The sequence below is a fragment of the Pelobates fuscus genome, chromosome 5 (genome assembly GCF_036172605.1).
Source record: "Pelobates fuscus isolate aPelFus1 chromosome 5, aPelFus1.pri, whole genome shotgun sequence".
Taxonomy (NCBI): Eukaryota; Metazoa; Chordata; class Amphibia; order Anura; family Pelobatidae; genus Pelobates; species Pelobates fuscus.
Window position 1 is genome coordinate 266411873 of NC_086321.1, and position 22070 is coordinate 266433942.

Consider the following 22070-nt stretch of genomic DNA (forward strand, 5'->3'; position numbering starts at 1 on the left):
GTAAAGTCATTAATGTAATTTAGCCAATAATACTATAATATTATATATTTAATAAGTGTTGATGCCACATTTGTGGTTTACCTTTTGATTTGTACCTGTGGACTACAGTAGGTAAACCAAACCTGAAAACCAGATTAAGAGAGCACCGTTTAGAAATTCTCTAGCAAGGCAACAAGTCTGCAATAGCTCAACATTTTTAAGCAGTGCACTACAGCTATCCCAAATATATTAGGGTAATTAGAATAGAGTGTATCTCATCAGAATGGGATGTTAAAAGAAAAAAGAAAAGGATGTTAACTGCAAAAACTAATTGGATTTTAAAGTTGGTCTCTTTGCGACCAAATGGTCTTAACAAGGAATGAAATATTTCCTACACAGCAATCACATCATGTTTTCATTAATATTCATGTAATATTTGTTATATTATATTGTACTGATTTTCGCGGTGATGTTTGTCATTACGTCAATATGGGTCTGAATATCACATACAACATGGGGAGTTCATATATATTTTAGAATATGTTTTATTCTTTTTATTTTCATTTTGTATTTTTAGTGAGATTCTCAAGGTGAGGTTCTTCAACTAATTATTTTGGATGCCCTTTTTTTGGGGGGGGGAGACCCTGTTCCTTTAAGAATAAATTTGGACAGCTAGTTTCTATCCCACCCCTTGATTTGGGCTGTATTAAAACAAACCTTTTGACTACTTTATATCAGCATATATCTGCTGATGTGGATCATCTGTAAAGCAGATTCATTTTCAAGCTTTGGCTGCTAATTCTTTTGTGGATATGAGCACCTATACTTATTGTATCCCACAAACTGGAGGAGAGGTCACTAGCGCCGAGGGAGCCTGGCGCTGGATTAAAGTAAGTAACTGAATGGGTTTTATCCCCTTCAGCGCCAAGGGAAGGGGGCCCTGAGGGTGGGGGGACTTAAGGGTTTTATAGTGTCAGGAAAACAAGTTTGTTTTCCTGACACTATAGTGATCCTTTAATGAATAAACCACAAAGTCTCAGATAATATGGAAATAAAATACTACTATAACTTGTAAGATGCGATTCATTTCATATTCATCTTCAAAACTGTTCAAACTGAGTGACTTTATAACAATAAAAAATATATAACTACATATTTGAACGAGAATGAATTTATGTATATCATTTTTACACGTTAGGTTTTAAGTTTTAAAGCAAATTAAGTTTGACCCTTCACCTATGAGTACATTTGACAAAAGTGATTGACAGATCCTTTAAAAATAATTTCCCTAAAGAATATTTGCATTTGTCACCTGGTGAATACATTTTTTGGGGGGGATGGAAGGGGATATAGATGGGCAGAAAATTAAATCACAGTTATTCTGCACATTTTAATAAATGGTACAATAAAAAAACAAGTATTTTTGTATAGATTAAAAACTTCATTACGTCTCTCTGCTAGAATTACCGGTATGTCTGCTGTTGCTGTCCAGAAGTATAACTCCCACTAGGCGTATGAGATCCATCCATGTATGTCTTAATTAAGGTTCCCTGTCCTGTATATGTCATGGCACCGCCCTAAACTTAAAAAGATCCCAACTCAAACACTGACCTTAAACATAGCCCTTAATACATAATGCAATACAATGATGTATTTGAAATTTTCAACAGCCTATGCCTAAAACTGAATGCTATATGCAGGTGGAAGGATTCCATTTTTTATTTTTTTATTTTTATTTTCTATTATTAAGCAGGTAGCTGCTTAAGTAGACCATGCAATTGTGCCATTGCTGATATAGACAGTAAATACAAAGTGATTTTCTGGTACCTGATGTCTGTTAATTGGGCCATAAGCTAAGGGAAAGCAAGAAGTATTTAATGCAAATGGCTAAATAGTTCCCCTGCTTTTCCAGCAGTCAGGAGCCTCAGGGACTGTGCTGTGATTGCACCTCCTCTCCTCCCTCTCCAATGTCTGTGTGTGATTGTGTGTGTGCACATGCATGTCTGAAACGATGCGATTGATCGGGTCTAAGTGACTGTGAATGTGTATATTTCTAACTGTGTAGGTGATTTACTGTCTGTGTATGTATGCAAATGTGTGTTTGTGATTATGTACTGTGTTCATTTTGTCAACTATCAATTTTAGTCAAATTTTAGTCGACTAAAATGTTTGAGATTTAGTCAACAAAACTAGACTATAAAATTATTCAGATGACTAAAATACGACTTAAAGTGAAATGGCTTTTTAGTCAAAAGACTATGACTAAAACTAAACTAAATTTGCCACCAAAATTAACACAAAGAGGGTCTGTGGAAGGGGCTTGGCAGACAGACACCTAGATGGTATAGAAGTACACAAAGAGAAACAGATGGGCCGGGGAAGAGGCAAAAGAGACAGATAGAGGCTTTAACAAAACCCACTAGATTTTAGTTGTGCTGACGAAAATCTACTGGAGATTTAGTTGACTAAAACTAAACTAAAACTAAAACAATCCAGATGACTAAAATACAAATAAAACTAAAATGGCGTCGTAGTCAAAAGACTATGACTAAAACTAAATTGACATTTGCTGACAAAATTAACACTGATGAGGTCTCCATGAATATATGTAATTGTGTGTGATTTCATGCCTTCATGTGTGTGTCTATATATGGATAAATAATGATGCTGCTAGATGAATGGCTATGTATTATGACAGGGGGACAGGATAGATAGTTGGATGGATGGATGGATGGATGGATGGATGGACAGAGAGACAGATACTATGGCCATTTTTTAAACAAATATCTTTGGTTAAGAAGATTTAAACTGTATGCAGTCAACATGCAGCTGTCATGGAACTATATCATTACTAGCGTTGAACACCACTGAAACACCATGAACCTGACATTCATAATACAGTTGTCACACACTAGATTTATAGCAGAGACAAGTCATCCCAGTTGTGGCAGAATATAAATCGCACGCTCTCTCTCTGAAGAAACATGCATCTGAGAAACTGGTATTTAATTCAGCATCATAGGGTACGCATTCACTATAAAAATGAACAATACAAAAGTTCTGCATCCTTCCATTTTTCTCTGTTCTTCTATTTGTATTCATGCTTCTAGTTTGGTTATTGATTCTTTTTAGACACAGCCATCGATTATTATATGTTTTCCCAGAGTGCTCCCAGGTAATTCCAGGCCTGCCATTTTCTAGCAAGCAGAGTTCCCTGGAGGTTTTATTTGACAGGTTATATAATAAAAAGGTTACTCTAACCTCATTAATCAAAAACGAGCACAAGGGTTTCTATATTTTGTTTATTCTTACTTCATTTTTCAGTCCCATACCGTGCAGGATTTAGGCTTTTGTGCCATGTGCCTAAATTGTAATGTACACACTTTGGCAGAGAATATTAATATATGAGTTAATGTACGAGTTGATGGCAATCCCTCTCCACTTAGCACTGCAAATCAGCCCATGCTGTGTCAGCATTGATGCCATAATAAATCCACAGGACTTTTCTTAAAACCTTAACATCGATGCTTGATTTACATGTTGAATTTCATCACAGAAGAAATACTATACCATTTAATCGGATGTGGCAGGCACTGGAGTAACCAGTTAGCTCCTAAATATTAGAATAGAGAAGTCAGTTACCTTTCTAAATAAGCTATATAACATGCACATGAAAATGAAAGAACTACATACTTAGATAACTCAGTTATAAATCTTTTGAAATGAATATTTAATTAACAGCTGCTATGATGGTAGAAAGAGATGCATACTCAGTCATTATAGCAGCTTGAGGCTAGAATAGAGCCCACATCTTGGACATTAGGTACAGAGACGTGTATTCCCTTAGGTGACACAAATTGAGGTGTACAGTAAAGTGTAGACTTGCTTTGTTCTCACATCCGAAGTAGTCAGCCAATATAACCAAGACCATCCATTACATGGAGAAAAGGACACAATTAAAAGTTTGGCTTACATCAAAAGGTTTCAAAATGGTTGTGTCTAGGATGCAGTACAATCCAGCTATTCCTAGATTTATGATTTCACAGCACACAAAGTAGGATACCACTGATGAGCTTCCTTGTGATTAAACATAGGTTCCTGTGGAGAATTGACAACAAATCTGCAAATTTTACACCAAAAATCACCAATAATGTAATGCCGGTGCTCACTTCTACCCATCTGATTATATTTAATTATTGCTGTGTATCTGTACCCAATTCTTGGAATGCACTAGTTGGTTTTGCTTGTTGGATTAAAAGAAAGAGAGAGGGGGAAAATATAGATAGATAGAAAGAAAGTTTAATTTCACATGTATGTTTATGTATTAATTTTATATAATTATGTGACTTTATTAATTATATTTTGAGGGGCCTGTCTGACAACTCCGGCAGAAAGTCCAGAGAATTTAATTTGCAAGCCATATATTTGACCCTGTCATTTTCCCAAACCCCCAAACAAACTGTTTTTGAGGGGTACTGTTAGACTCCTGATCAGTGGAAGGGAAGTTTGTTTGTGAAAAATGCAAAAAACAAATATGAACATTAAGATCGGGCAGAATTTGTGACCAAGTGGCTACTAAAAGACTGTACATACCTCATTTTGAATACCTTGGGTTGTCTTCTTTTGCAAATTGAATGCCATGATTGGAGTGGCTGGCACACGGTCTCAAACCAATCTGGCAAATCTCAATGTGTAAAAATTGAAATGGGCAAACTCTTTAATTGGCCCTGTAACTTTCCAAAATAACATGAAACCTGTACATGAGGGCATCATTGTATTCGTGGGACACCACAGCATACAAATATGATATATAAAATTATATATAAAAAGTGTAGATGCACTTAATATGAAAGAGCTAATTTAAGATTGAACAAACATAAAGGTCAAATTCTAGGTTCTGTTTTGGTCGGAACTCGTACAATTGCCTCTGTCCTTAAGAGGTTAAGGTAAGTATACATGGCCTTCAGGGTTGAGCTTGTTTGCAATGGGGGTGAAGAGACATGACCTAGAGATGAAGATAACCATATCTTTATACTAGACCTGTTACTAAAATAATCAATAGGAAATTTAGAGTTGCTAAAGCTCGGTACATTAAAGGGACACAAAAGGCACCAAAACTACTCTAGCTGTTTTGGTGTATATATCATACCACTACAGTCTCATTTCAAAATTTTCTGCAATTTAGGAGTTAAGTCACTTTTACTGCCCTTGTCAGGACTTCATGCAAGTGACTTGTACAGCATTCCTAAACACTTCCTGTAAAGAGAGATCAAATGTTTAAATTTGCTTTAATGCACATTATGTTTAATTTAGAATTCCGTATCTCCAGGGCCGTCTAGAACCTGCAGGAGCCTCATGCGGGTTTTAAAAGTTGTATTTTTACAGAGCATGAGATAAAAACATTTGAAGCAAGATAACATCTTATTGTTGAAATATTTTTTTTTTTTTGTGGCTATGGCTGAATGTACAGAAACAAAGGTTATTTAACTCCTAAATGGCAGGGAATTGAGCAGTGAGATTGCAGGGGCATAGTCTATACACCAAAAAGGCTTCACTTAGCTACAGTTGTTGTGATGTCTATAGTATCCCTTTTAGTGCTTGATATTGCTCTTAAGCAAATTCTATGCTATATGAGCAGTAAAGTCTGCTAAGGCTTTAACCCCTTAAGGACCAAACTTCTGGAATAAAAGGGAATCATGACATGTCACATATGTCATGTGTCCTTAAGGAGTTAAATATAGGTTATTTCTCAACTGATCACTGCTTAGTGAAGATTTGCATGTCCTTTTCTAGCTTTGCTCTCTGCATTCTTAGCTGGAGTTATTGTTAATAGGCACAGACCTGGAGACCAGATATAGCTGGCCATGTCAACTTCAGGGCCTAATCGGAGTTACACCATCTTGATCCTATTCAAAAAGATGTTATATTGACAAATTATAGTATAATGGGATGAAGGTTTGGTTGAGATTTTAAGCAACTGAACTGCTGGGTGGACTGGAGGACTAAATGTTTGCTTTTTTGCTTTGTATATCATCTTGTATATTATTTGGCTGGTGCCATTTATGTAGGCTGTTTTCCTTTGATCTATCTGTTTTATATGGTAGTTATCTTGATGTAACTGTGTCCCACAATATTTTCCAACTTTCTTTTTCTGGAAGTGACTAGATTTCTAGATGTTTAAGTCTTTCTAAAATATATACTCACTCTTTTTCATAATTTTTATTTGTTATTTAATTATTTGTTATAATTTCCATCTAGTAAAATGAACCCTAGTTTCTATGGTGGCAGAATATGTGGAATGGAGTACACATCATAGATTATGTGCAGCTGCCTCATTCATTTCACAATGCCATTTTAGAGGCATAGGTTCAGTCTCCAGTTACATATAACTTTGAGTTATATATTTGCTGGCGAATTTGTCAGATATAGTCATACATGAATACATAGCTCCCTTTCCTCAAGTTTTATGTTGATAGGATTACTTTGACCCTTTAGATTTCTGAAACAATGCAAGAAACAGGACATATATTGCTTGAATAAGAATTTAATTTTAATAATTTAAACAGAAACAACAGCTCATATAAGCAAACTATATTTTAGTAGTAAAATGCTCTTGTTCGTGATAAACATTCAATGTATTATTATCTGCTTGATGTTACTAGTAAATGTTATGTATTTTAATTAAAATGCATAGAATAATTATATTATATATATATATATATATATATATTATAATTAGTTAGTAGACAAACTAGATTTATTCTCTAAATATTGAGATATGATGATTTAATATAAAAAAAAATAGGTGCACACTTTCTTGCAGGCATTTAAGTCATTTTATTCAGTTTGTTTCATTGTAACACAGTTTTAATGCAGTTGGTGTGAATCTCTAAACAACTGAACAAACAAGCAATATTATGCAGTGCTAGTAAAGAACAATGCAGCTATTTGCAAGGATCTATGCACCATTACACCCATAGCCATTTTTACTATCAGATTATACAAATTAGATTATTTGCAGTTTAGTTAAATTGAGTTTCTAGAGTTATAATTCAATGTGGTTTACTCTCTAAGTAGCATTTTATGATGCTTTGAAAACTGACTTGGTAACATTTGCACTAAAAGAATTGAACTGGAAAAATGTCTGATTAGCCAGTTTTTGCCAACTATTATATTCCAGTCTAAAGTCAGTCCTCACTTGTCTATAGATCTCCTCTGAAATGTTAATGTATTCTCATACCAGCCGAACACAACCACTGTTCAGCCACAACATTAAAACCAGCTGCCTAATATTATGCAGGTCCCCTTTTTGTTACAAGAACAGTTCTGATAAGTTGAGGCAAGGACAGGATCTCTGAGTGTGTTCTGTGTATCTGGCACCAGTTTTTTTTAGTGTGGCAGGGCGCATTGTCCTGCTAAAAAGGGGCACTGCCACCAGGGAAAACCATTGACATAAAGGGATGAAGATGATCTGCAACAATCTGTAGGTTGATGGTATGGGTTAAAGTAATATCCACATGAATGCCAAGACTCTAGGATTCCAAGAATATTGCCCAGAGCATAATACTGCCTCTGCTGGCTTCCCTTCTTCCCACAGTGCATCCTGCCGGCAACTCTTCTCCAGGTAAATGATGCACATACATCTGGGTGTCCATCAAAAAAAAAATGCAATTCATCAGACCAGGTAACCATCTTCCATTGCTCCATGATCCTGACACTCACTCATTTAAGGAGCTTTATACAATGGACTGGGATCATCATGGGCACTCTGACTAGTATGCAGCCATATGCAGCAAACTACACTGCACTGTGTTCTGACATCTTTCTATTATGGCCAGCAAATTGAGCTACTGTAGCTCTTTTGTGTGACTAGACCAGATGAGCTAGCCTTTGCTCACCATGTGCATCAATGAGCTTTTGGAGCCCATGACCCTGACGTTGGTTTCCTGGTTGACCTTCCTTGCATCATTTTTGGTAGGTACTAATCACTGCATACTAAGAACACCCCACAAGACTTGCCATTTTGGAGAGGCTTTGACCCAGTCATCTAGCCAGCACAATTTGGCCCTGACTGTTCACTTGCTGCCCAATATATCCAGCTACTTGACAGGTGCTATTGCCAGGGCCGTCTATAATATTGAATGGACCCTGGACAAGCATTAGCTTGGAACCCCTGGACCCTGTCCTCCATCTCCCACTCACTGGCATGCAGTCATACCCTACAAACCATCACAATGACGGTACTAAAGTAGAGAGCCCTGGTGCAATCATTTGTTGTGCGTCTTATCGCAAGGGTGGCCAAAAGGTAGATCCCCATCTGTCATGCAGCTCCAACAATGCTTTAACATCTGGGGCTCTACATATTCCCATGCTTGCAGGGTTGTATTAAGCAATTAGCATTGTTTGTGTGTTTGAATGTAAGAATGTTTTCGTATGGAGTATGGTTGTGTGAATGTAGGAGTATGTTTATAAGTGGTGTTGGTGTTTGAATGCAAGCATGCATTTATGAATAGTGTTGATTTTTTAATCAAAGGGTGTGTTTTTATATAATTTATAAAATTATAATTTATATTTAAATAACACAAATCTGTTTTTGTATGTATTGTTGATATTCAATGTAGGAGTGTGCTTGTATAAAGTGTTGACGTTTGGTGTACTTGTGCGTCGTGTTAGTGTTTCAATGCTAAAATGTATGCACATATACACATATACTGCTACACAAACACACATGCAGATACACACACACACTCTAAAAACATGCAGACACACACTGACACATATGCAGATACACAGATACACACACTGAATACATACAGATACACACACTGAGACAAACATACACAGATACACAAACTGGCAACATGTATACAATACACAATGACAGAAAACAGATACACAGACACATGCTCACACACAAACACACACAGACACACACTGGCACGCACACTGACAGACATACTGACACACACATTGACAGACATACTGTCATACAGACACACTGACTGATACGGACTCACACTGACAGACTTACTGACACACACACTGACTCATATACTGACACAAACACTTATATTGACTCACACAGACACACACATTGACAGACATACTGACAGACACACTGACACATATACTGGCAGACATACTGGCACACAAAGACACACACTGACAGACATCCTGACACACACAGACATACTGATACATACACAGACTTACTGATGACACACACATGCTGTATTAACACTTAGCCACCCTCCAGGTTCTTATCTTTTTCTGGAGGGTGGTTTCCCTGGGATCCAGTGGCAGGCTGAGGTAGTTGGGACTTAGCCTCTGGAACTCCCGGCCTGGCCCCCTCCTCACTGCCTTACTCCTCCCGTGTGGCTCTGATTTCTTTGTGGGAGGAAGTGACTGGCGGCTGTTACTTCCTCCAAGCCGGCTGCAGACAGAAAGGGTCCCGGTCGCGCTGTTTAAGCACCACAGCGCCCGACCGGGCCCCTGCTGACACAAGCCCACCCAGTGAACCTTAATGCATGGGACACTCGGTGGGCGGTGCGGGCAGTTTGACTCTGTGCAGCCACCCCACCAGGTCAATGGGGCTGCACAAATAAATTGCAGGCAGCAGGGCCCTAGGGGCAGCTGCTCAGGGGCCCCCGCAGGTGTAACTGGGTCTGGGACAGCTGCCCTATTTGACCCACATTAAAGATGGCCCTGGCTATTGTAGTGATCTAAACAATGTTATTCACATCACCTGTCAGTGGCTGGGGCTGATCAGTGTACTTAAATGGATTTATTAGATTAGTACGCTGTATTGATTATAGTCGCTGCATAATGATTACAAAAATGCACTTTACTAACTGGCAGAACTTTGCCGCATACCAGTGTACACCTTATTGGGCAGATCTTTCATCCAAGCTAACCAATCACAGTGATCTTACTAAATATAAAGATGGGAGAGGCATACATATATATCACATTGTTCTTACTAAATATTAAGATGGAAGAGGCATATATATTGATTTTAATTATTGATTTTTATTTTATTGAGTTAGAATGAAATGGAATTATTTTGCCGATTTGATCCCTAGCTATTAATTATTAATGTGAAGGGGTAGCTACGTTAAATATTGAGGGCAAACATCGAGTAGCATATTGCATTTTTCACCACTTTTTATTATATATATACTTTTTTCATTACTTTTTTATTTTAATGTTTGTATTTTTTCAGTTTTTAAATTTTTTTTATATTTTTTTCATTTATTTTTTATATTTTCATAGTTTTTTATTTTATTTTGATTATTTACACATATACATATATGTAAATAATCAAAATAAAATAAACTATGGAAATATATATATCTAAGGATGTTTTGTGCTGTCTTTCAAGTTGTGTGATCAAGTAGGTCAATAATTTTCAGTGAGTATTGCTTTTTCTGTTGGGTTAGGTGCCATGTTTAATAAGCAGGCCCCTGACTACACATTTGTAGGCTTCCAACAATTTAGTTTTGGGTGTTCCATTTGTAAGGAAATACTGGTTGAAGTGAGTGTGGAGGTCTGTCGCGATGAGGGAGTCATCTTGGAGAGTCTTTTTGAGTCTGCATATCCATTGGTATTGTAAGACGTTGTAAATGTAATTGAAATAGTGACAAGTGCATGATCAGACTATGACTTGGGGGCGATAGACACGGTGTGCAATTCGGCTAGCTGTCTGTGCTTCATTGAGAAATAGTCTATGTGTAAGTAGGATCTATATGGAGGAGAGAAAAAGTTGTAGTCCCTTTCAGTCTGGTGGAGCCAGCAGTCAGACAGTTTGTATACATGAAGAAGGGCTCATATACTATGAATAACATGTCCGGCGAGGTATGCGGTCCTGATAGAGGATCAAGGGAAACATAAAAATCACCAGCCAAGATGAGAAAGACTTCACTGAAGGACTTGAGAGTGCACAGAGTAGAAGCCATGCAAGGTTTCTGGTCTTTACTTGGCAAGTATAGGTTGGCAAAAGTTATTGAATGTCATTTATTTTTCCTTTAAGGAAAATATATCTGCCCTCCAGGTCTGCCAGTTCAGCTTCCCTCCAAAATGGGACTCCCAACACAAAAATGATTTTTAAGAGGACAGTGTTCAGTTTGTCTTTTCACAGCAATAAACACATCTACTACTGTTTTCCTCATCTTTACTAAAAAGTATTTTTTGCTAATTCTTTGATGAATTACATCTTTTGAAAATCATGGTATTCTAAATGTATAAATAACTATGGTTTATTCACTAAATTCAGAATTGTAGCAAATTAAAAAAGGCAAAAGGTAGACCAAAATGGCCAAGAAGTTTCCAGAACTGATTTCGAGGTTTTTTTTAGCTTACATTTTGCTATGCAGGTTTAAACTTCTTCAATTTAGACTTTAGCGAATAAACTGCACGTGTTAGTTGAAATGCTGAATAATAAGTTCCTTAGGAAATATTTTGGCAGTATCTTTCATAATGTTATAGAAATAATACAGCCGCAATGAGTGCTCAGAATGGTCACTCATCGAGGGTGTGGTGGTTGACGGGTATAAAGGGCATGACCCTGAGTAGAATTAGTAAATAGAGTTGAGGCTGAAGATAGGTTAACTAAACAGTGCTCCCACCAAACAGTCCCTATACCCTGGATATTGCTCCGTATAGTGTGAAGCCAAAAGTTGCTAAATCATGGAGCATAAAAAGAACTGAAAATAATAAATACATTTTATTGGTCCCTCTTGAGGGATAGGGAGAATATAACAAACTCCCAAAAGATAAAAAAAAATTGTATTAAGGAAAAGGAAATACTCAGTAGTATATAAAATAAATTAGGATCATCACATATTATGGAAATGTTGATGAAGTCAGGTTTAATAACCACATCAATAAGATAGAAATAGTAGTCGTGACCTGATATTAAATAACAGCTACTGATATTTGTAAGCAACATGTTACCAAGTAAAGAAGAAGCACATAGGCACTGATACTATCCTCCAAACAGACCCTTAGTTATAACTGAAAACACTGACTGTATTTGCAGTAACTGTCTGGTCAATATAGGAGTGAGGTCAGAGTGTTTAACTGACAAAAAGCATCTAATTAGGAGTACTCAAAGCACATACTGTTGATAGAGGGGTATAACAATCAAGGATGACTGGGAACAACGTATGGTAGTAAAGAACATGAAAATTACACAAGTCTAAGTGCTAACCGATACGATAGACTGGTCCCGATTAAGACACCAATTAAAATACCTAGGTAGAGTCCCTCATAAGGTAAACAGAAAGAAGTTAACTCAAATTCCTAGGATATATACAGTAATTTCTCCAGCTACTATCTGCACTGTCTGCACTGATCCCTACGTGATGTATCGCAAGGTGAGTGTATATTGAGCGGTACAGCAGAGTATCTGAGCTCCCGATCTGGTAGTGCTTCCCTAATTAGTATGCAGTAACCCTAGGTCAGCTAAGTGTGATCGAAATTAATAGGAAAGCCCCTAAATAAGATTTAAATAAGATTATAGTAATCAAAGAGAGGCAAGCGCTCAATGCGCGTTTCAGCACAAACGTGTGCCTTGCCTGAGCATTGCCTGACTGTGGAATTCACGCCACATATTCGTGACGTCATCATGACGTTCCGACGGCGGGATGGGGTAGTGGCAATGAATAAACTTAGAAGTAGGGAGCTTTAGTTCCCTATTGAACTAAAGATTATAATATAGAGTCCCTACAGAAGGGAACCATATTTAGTATAGTTCAAAGTTTACAAAACACATATAAACTGTTCAGCAGGTAAGTAAAGTCAAAAAGCAAAGAAACCCGACCAAAACAATTATTAAGGGACTGAATGTATATAAGTGAACTGAATAGATAGGTAAGTTCATCAAAAGATGGACTAAATATTCATTAGTTTTATTCTATTTGATTTAGTTTTTCTCCATTTGATATTAGGAAGGACATTAGTTCTAATGAGCAATTTACTCTAAGTGTCAGAGATGATATCACTAGAGTCACGTAATGAAGGACCATTAGAGGTTACATATAATGACAAATAGTGATGAAAATAGGTAAGATAAATAAACAGTAGTGTTGGGGAGGGAATAATGATCCTAGAGTGTAAAAGGTTCTGCTGGGAAATTGATAGTGATCCCAGAACCCCCTTATCCAGTTAGTATGAACTGGAACCCCTAGTAGTCTAAGGGTATCATAGTGATTCCTAACATCCAGGGAAATAAACATAGAGTGTATACATTTGTCCCATTTCGATTGAATGATGGTAAAAAGTTTTAAATAAAAGGTGCAAATGAGAAGCCCTCATTTAGCCCATTGGGTTGTAATGTTTTAAGGTATATCCAGAAACTTTCATGCTGTCTTACGAACCTGTCATAGTCGCCTCTTCTTTTATTGCGTTTCACCAATTCCAGGCCACAGAACCGTAAACCACGTGAATTACTCGTGTGATGTTCCCTCAAGTGTCGAGCAATTGGTGTTTCAATACACAATTTAGGTGACCTGACATGTTCCTTGATTCTTTCTTTAAAGGGGCGAAAAGTCTTTCCTACGTATTTGCAATTACATTCGCAGGTAAGTAAATATACCAACCCTGCGGTGTTGCAATTGAAAAATGAAGAGATGGTAAAGCATTGTTTATTTTCACTGTCAGATACTGTTTTTGAGTCCCGCTTGATATACTTACAGGCGACACAGCGCCCGCATTGGAAGGATCCAAAAATAGGGGTGCTAAGCCAGGTCTTAGTATGCGTGCTAAGAGGTTGAAAATGACTTGGGACTAGGAGATCTTGCAGGTTTTTTTCTCTTCGAGCTGTCATTTCAACCCTGGGGCCCAGGATTTTTTTAAGGTGAGTATCACTGGTTAGAAGAGGCCAAAACCTCTGAATGCCATATTTTAATCAGTCTTAGCCTTTGAGAAAGGCGCTCATTTATGCGCCGAAACGCGTTAGGCTGATTATTAGGATTTTTTAAAATCACTTCACCATTTATTTCAACACTTTTCGTTTTTTGGGGTGTTTATTTATTTTTATGGGGAATCTTAGCCGTAATTTTGAAATATAATCTAGCATAGGATGCAGCCTGCTTTATGATTTAACCAGCTATGTATAGGATTAGCAGTGGTTAGTTTTCTTATTTATGAATTTAACAGGATGATAGGGACTTGTTTCCTGTGAACTGCTGATTAGTACCTATTACTATCCCTTCTGCTTATCCTGAAGCTTTATTAAAATTGGATATGCCCTACTTATGCTACTACAGTGTAGATATTATTTCTTATAGCTTCAGAATGGACTATAGATTAGAGAGGTTTATCTAGAACATATTATAGCTCTTCTAGATATCTATTTAATGTGCTTTAGTTGCCATTTAATAGCTACTTACCTCTCTTTTTCTTTTTCTCTTTCTCCCACAAATTCTGGCTCTCCTTCCCTAGCAATTTGAGCTTTATTAGTTTTTCCTCATTTGGGGAATTTGGGTGTGTGCTTTTTTATATTTATTTTTATTTATTTTTTTGTTTATGTTTATGATGTTTCAATAAACGTATGGTTTTTATCAGTAATAGCTTACTCTGAATTATCCTACTTGTAGATCCTGGACATTTTGTCTCAGGTTCTCTTTCTTTTGTTTCTGTTTTCTGTCCCATCCTGCATCGTATGTTGCAATCATACGTGGGGAAGGGTTTGTGGGTGTAGGTGTTTTTTTAGTCAGAAGGGTCTCTCTATCCATTTCCAAGGCTCTCCTGTATGCTTCTTTTAGTCAGCGGTTGGGGTAGCCTTTATCTTTGAATTGTAGTCGCAGTATGTTAGCTTGGGTTTTGAATTCTTGAATGGTGCTACAATTTCTGCGTGCTCTTAAATATTGGCCGATGGGTATGCCACGTTTTAAGGGTCTAGGGTGAAAACTATCCCAAGTCAGGAGGCTATTGGACGCTGTAGGCTTTTTAACCCCTTAAGGACCAAACGTCTGGAATAAAAGGGAATCAGGACATGTCACACATGTCCTGTGTCCTTAAGGGGTTAAAGAGGGTTGTCTGAATGGACCTTGAGTTGTCGAGTGAGATGGTCAGATCCAGGAAATTGAGGGCGTTCCCACCAAATTCAGAGGTGAGCCTTAGATTAAGGTTGTTGTTGTTAAGGAGGCTCACAAAAAGATCAAAGTCATGGGATGTGCCTTTCCATACAATTAGGATATCATCTATGTATCTTGCCCATAGATGTATCCTAGATGTAAAAGATGAAAATGTGTCTGAGCCCATGATCATTTCTTCCCACCAGCCCAGGTGCAGGTTTGCATATGATCAGTTTATATGTGTTTTTTACACTTTGAACTATACTAAATATGGTCCCCTTCTGTAGGGACTCTATATTAGAATCTTTAGTTCAATAGGGATCTAAATCTCCCTACTTCTAAGTTTATTCATTGCCACTACCCCATCCCGCCGTCGGAACATCATGATGACGTCACGAATGAGGGGCGGAGCATACTGGGTTTAAAAAGTGGCGCGAATTCACAGCCAGGCAATGCTCTTGACAAAGGCACACGTTTGTGCCAAAACGCGCGTTGAGCGCTTGCCTCTCTTTGATTACTATAATCTTATTTAAATCTTATTTAGGAGCTTTCCTATTAATTTCGATCACACTTAGCTGACCTAGGGTTACTGCATACTAATTAGGGAAGCACTACCAGATCGGGAGCTCAGATACTCTGCTGTACCGCTCAATATACACTCACCTTGCGATACATCACGTAGGGATCAGTGCAGACAGTGCAGATAGTAGCTGGAGAAATTACTGTATATATCCTAGGAATTTGAGTTAACTTCTTTCTGTTTATCCTATGAGGGACTCTACCTAGGTGTTTTAATTGGTGTCTTAATCGGGACCAGTCTATCGTATCGGTTAGCACTTAGACTTGTGTAATTTTCATGTTCTTTACTACCATACGTTGTTCCCAGACATCCTTGATTGTTATACCCCTCTATCAACAGTATGTGCTTCAAGTACTCCTAATTAGATGCTTTTTGTCAGTTAAACACTCTGACCTCACTCCTATATTGACCAGACAGTTACTGCAAATACAGTCAGTGTTTTCAGTTATACCTAAGGGTCTGTTTGGAGGATAGTATCAGTGACTACTTTTTTACTTGGTAACATATTGTTGCACACAAATATCAGTAGCTGTTACTTAATATCAGGTCACAACTACTATTTCTATCCTATTGATGTGGTTATTATACCTGACTTCATCAACGTTTCCATAATATGGGATGATGCTAATTTATTTTATATACTACTGAGTATTTCCTTTTCCTTAATACAATTATTTTATCTTTTGGGAGTTTGTTATATTCTCCCTATCCCTCAAGAGGGACCAATAAAATGTATTTATTATTTTCAGTTCTTTTCATGCTCCATGATTTAGCAACTTTTGGCTTCACACTATATGGAGCAATATTATCCAGGGTATAGGGACTGTTTGGTGGGAGCACTGTTTAGTTAACCTATCTTCAGCCTCAACTCTATTTATCTTTCATAATGTTACTACTGGTAGGGAATTTCCCATTGTAATAGTAATATTTATGTAGCTTTTACCTTTTTTTTATGAGATTGTCCTTCAAGTAGACTTGCACAGAGATACAATGTGATTCATAAGAATTGATTTGTTTTCCCAAAAATAGTTTTGGCCAAATTGTTGTTTGTACATGTGGCATTTCGGTTTGGACAAATTTCTACTATAGGATAGTTTCAGGAAAAATTATTCAGATGAACCAAAGTGTCACAAAAATGACCCTATTAGTGTACTGCAAAATATACACAATAGAAATATTGTTTGATAGATCAAGTGAGAATAAGTAATCAATAGAGGGAAAAAATAAGGAGCACAATATATATATATATATATATATATATATATATATATATATATATGTATTATATACTACTTACTAAATATATAAAATATGAATATATAAAAAAGCAAGTAGTTTCTTTTTTTTCTCTCTGTTACTCACTTCTCACTTGGTCTGTGAATAAAATCTGCATTGTGTAGCTGTCCCCAACCATGAATCATCTTTTTTCCATTATTCATATCCTTTTTTTGGGGCACCACAGATATCACTTCAATCTCGAAACAAAACAAAAGTCCCATAAATTCAGTCAGATAATTGGACTTTGGATGACTCGCCGATCGTCCAAAATTCACACACATAGCAGTTTGAAACTGAATGCACAAGTCTACTTTCTAGTACTACCCCGTAGAACATTGACCTTCTAACTGGAGGGGATAGTACGTTTAGTTTCAATTAGTTGTTGGTAACTTAAATCATTTTCTATTCATATAAATGACTAGCACCAGGCAGAACCGTGCTCTGTAGGGAGGGGAGATGCCCTTTGCACCCACCTGCTGCCTGTCACCGGAATGCCCACCCACTCCCTTGGTCATGATTTCTATCTTGATTTCTATCTTGCAAAACAATACAAGAGTGATCCCAGCAGCTTCCTCAGTGCTTGCACCGCAAGCAAACAGGTAGGCAGAACTGTGCTCTGCAGGGAGGGGAGATGCCTTTTTCACCCACCTGCTGCCTGTCACCAGAATGCCCACCCACTCCCTTAAGTACATCACTGGTCATGATTTCTATCTTGCAATACAAAGTCACTTGAAATGATTTGTTATGTTACAAGAACAAGATCTATCATAGGAATTTGGGAAGAGCGCGGGTAACTTTTTTTCTTTGCAATTAGTTTCTGATTTGCATAAAAAAATTGTGGAATCTGACTAGGTTATTGTCTTCGAATCGTGAAAAGTCTTTAGGGTTCATACCAGGAGTGAACTACATGTCCCACGTTTTTATGGATGTCAGAATCGCTGGGGATGTGAAGGGAAGTGGTGGTCTGGCTTGTTTTGGAAACCAGATATATAGGGATGGGAAATCCCTCCCGAATATGAAATGCTCCAAGTCCACCAATCTTTTTTTTTTTGAATTCTTTATTTTTGATGTGCAGGTAGGTACATGACATTTTAAATGCCACAACAGCGTAAATATATATGCATATAGATTGAGCAGTGGCATGCGTGCGTGCACATTTTTTGAATATAAACAATATAACAGGCTTAACATAGATGAATATTTACTGCCACATAGTATGGCATGTGAAAAAGTTAAGGTTGCTTAGCTGTACACTGTACATGAGATTGACTAATGTTTAGATTTCAATTCTGCTGTTGTAATGCTATCATAGACGTAATGTATAAACGTAATGTGTAAACACAGTTTACAGTACAGCAGTTGCGAGATTAAAGAATATATGTAAAGGTTAGACTAAGTGTATCTAGGGAGCGACATACAGCAGTTAACTAATCATGTATAGGAAGAAACACAGCAGGTGTTCAGTGCCACACCAGTGGGGTACAGCCTTTTTCAACTTTAGTTATGGCTGAGAGAGCATATTATTAAGTTTGCCTCAGTAACAGTTGTAAGCATAGGTTAACGTTCTATGGCTTCAGTCCAGTTATATCTGGTTAGGTAGACAAGTTGGGCCAAGCATCTATCCTTTCTGTGTAGAATTAAGAATTAAGACTGGGTAGTCAGCATTCAATATTGCTAGATTGGCTATGGATTACTGGCACATTAAGATCTGGTAAGCTGCCCGTCTAGCCGTTAATTGCTTGTTTGCATTTTGAGGAAGACATTAGAAAACACATATGTGGTTCTGGTCGAGGTTACATGCTAAGGAAATAAAAATTCTAGGAATACGTGGGTTAACCATGTCTGTGACACTGTAAGTATATATAGCAGGCCGAGCAGAGAGAAGAAAAATGCATAAATAAAAGGCATAATGGAAAACTTATAAATAGGTCATATAAAAGAGGGTCCGTTTTAATGAGGCTTGTAGTCGTGTGTCTGGAGTTTAAAAAGGGCTAGGGAATACACAGCTTGCCTGACTCCGTTATATGTTGCTTTCGTTAGCCCCGTCCCATGAGGTGCCTGAGGCAGAGGCTAGAGTCCAGCATCATACGCCCGTAAGGATTCCCCTTTCAGCCTATAACCGCCGGGTGTTCTGTTGTGTCCATCTTGGGGGTGCCTTGCCCGGGGGTGGCTCGCTCTTTTGGTGAGGTGCCGGTGATTGTGCTGTCGCGGTCAGGTGGTTGCCCCCTCGATGCTCTCGTTCCGTTTGGCCGTGGGTTATTCTTTTGTTTTAGCCATTCGGACTCCAAATCTGCTGCGGTGTGGTTTTTATTGCCGTCGGCTCTGCTAGTCCCACTGTGCCGGGTTGCGCTGTGCGGAATGGCTGTTGCTGGGGCCTCTTGTCGGTAGGTAGGTCGGGTACTCCTGCAAGTTCCCTGCTTGAGTTTGGGGTCGCGTGTGTTGTCCTGCCGGGAGGCTGTTTTGGAGCGACGTGGGGGGTTCCACCGCAGGCCGCGGCGGGTCGCCGGGCAGATCCACGCCGCCACCGCTTTCGCTGCCCGTCTGAAAGGTTGCCTCCTTGCCTTAAATTGCACCCACAGGTAGGAACAGAGTCTGTAAAAAAATTCTGTTATGTGCTGGGGCGGCTTGGGAGGCGAGTGCTTCTTCCTGTGCTGTACCAGCTCCGCCATCTTGGTTAGTCCGACGCCCCCGGTTGGGCGCGGATTTAGTCGCTTGGGTTTAATGGGAAGCTGTAGCCGGTGCGCTGGTGCCGTGATGACCCTCAACGGCGGGTGGGGAAGCAATGCAGGCAGCGGGGAGACCGTCCGTATCTCCCCAGCCGCTCCCGCAAGCAGGCCCAAAAGAAGCGTTTTGACTGCCGGTCAGGTGAAGAGGTGCCGTAGGAAATGTCTCCCAGGAGAGTATAAGTACTCCAGCCGGGTAAGAGCTCGTTTTCTTAGGTGGAAAAGTGTTATTTTCATCCTTTTGGTTTCCCTTGTCGGGAGCTCGCTTCATGTGCGTCCTGTCTGCATGGCGGTCAGGCCCCGCCCCCAAGTCCACCAATCTTTTGAAGCAATAAGAGACATGGATGTTTTGAGCTTGGGCCATTTGATCAGCATGGAATTGAATAAAGTGTGGCAGTCCTCCTGCTTTGTTTGGCATTTGATTCTAGCATGTTTGCGGAGAAATTAGGAATAGTCTATACAAGAGTGTGATTGATGAGGGTGAGAGAAAAAGGAGCAGCCTCTGGAAGTTGGGTATTGTAATCTCCAAGCATACTCTAATTTTGCTTGTGTTGTGGAAACATGGAAAAGTGTATCTGATTTGCCTGTAGGGGGTGAGCGGGCCTTGTGGGTGTTGGCCCGGTGTCTGTCTATTAGGGGAGATATTATGGTATTATAGTCTCATCCAATGACCAGGTGGTGAGAGGAGAAGAGACGTAGATGAGCTTGAATGTTCTGCCAGAAGGAGCTAGATGGCGTATTGGGCGCGTAAATTGAAGTGAAAGCGTATTTGTGGGTTCTTATGCGGCCAGCAATTGTTGTTGTTTGGTCTATGAATAAGGGGTACGATTTATGAAGTAGGATTGCTACGCCGTTTTGTTTACCGGTTGCGGAGTTGGCCAGAAAATATTTGTTATAGTGTTGACGCAGGAGAGGGAATGGACGTGCCTGGGTGAAGTGGGTTTCCTGCAAGAGTATGATTTGAGCTCGAGTTCTGTTTGCACATCGTATAACTTGATGGTGTTTGGAAGGGTTATTAAGGCCCTTGCAGTTAATGGAGACGCAGGACAGAGAGGGCGACATGGTGGTTAAGTTGTAATCTGTTTAGTCAGTGTGTATCCAGGAAACCAGCTGGCGTAGGTACGTCAAAGATCCCCTACCGGGTCTGTCCTGAAAAAGAGTTGTGTCGGGAAATAAGGGAGAATGGGGGGGAGAAAGAGAGTGAGAGAGGATAATGAAAGAAGAATAAAAAAGAGGGGGGGATGAGGGGAAGAAGGGGAGAGTAGAGTGGGGAAGGCACCAGATGGGGAAGAAGAGAGAGGAAGAGAGGAGTGTAAGACAGTAGTGTAGATAGAGATAAGTCTTATACATGGGTAACCAGGTGTCATAATGATGGAGAATTTCTGGTCAACGGAAATGTGGAAGGTAATAGATTTTCCGTAGAAAAATTTGTGGGAGGAGAGGAGATGTCCAAGTGAAGTATATATATTTTTCGTGGTTCCATTCCTCTCCACCCCCCCCCCCCCGAGCTTGCACATAAATAGTATATACATAATGGCTCACAAAGCTTTAACATAGCACCCAATAGCCACAACCACTGGTCTCTCTTCTGTTTTGCCTGCAGCACAAAGCCTCCGAGAATTACAGAGCATGTAGGAGGCAAACCTGGTATCATATTTTAGGTATATAGATGATCTCTTCTTTATTTGGGATGGGCCTGAAGATAGCCTTATTTCTTTTATCAATGTTCTTAATACTAATAATAGAGGTATAATTTTAACCCATGAATTCAGTAGGGAACAAATACACTTTTTAGATCTCAATATATTTATGAAAAGTGGAAAAATTCACACAAAACCTTTTTTAAAAAAGTCTGTGTTAACACAGCAATTGATAAAAACAGTTGCCACTATAAACCTTGGCTTGATAGTGCCCCAAAAAGCCAATTTTTAAGATTACGTAGAAACTGCACAGAATTAGAAAATTTTAACGAACAAGCCGACATTTTGAAAAATAAATTTAAGAAAAAAATTACTTAGAAACAGATCTACTAGATAGTATCAATGAGATAAAAATCAAAGATAGGGATGAACTTTTAATATATAAACCAAAAACTAATAATGATCCTATACTCCTCCCTATTACTTTCAACTATAACAATAAAAGTAGAGAAATAAAAAAGATCATCAAAAAACATTGGCATATTTTAGAACATGATGACAAACAGTAAAATCATTCCAGAAAAGCCAAATATAATTTTTAGAGGAGCCCCCAATTTTAAATCGATTTTAACTACGAATTTTACTAAAATAATTCCACCCAAAAACCCACTATCTTTTTTTCACCAATCTAAAGGGTTTTATAAATGCAAAACATGTATTGTATGCAAGACCACTGACTCTAAACTGCCATCTAAAATTACAGAATTTATCTCGAACAGGACCAAAACTATTT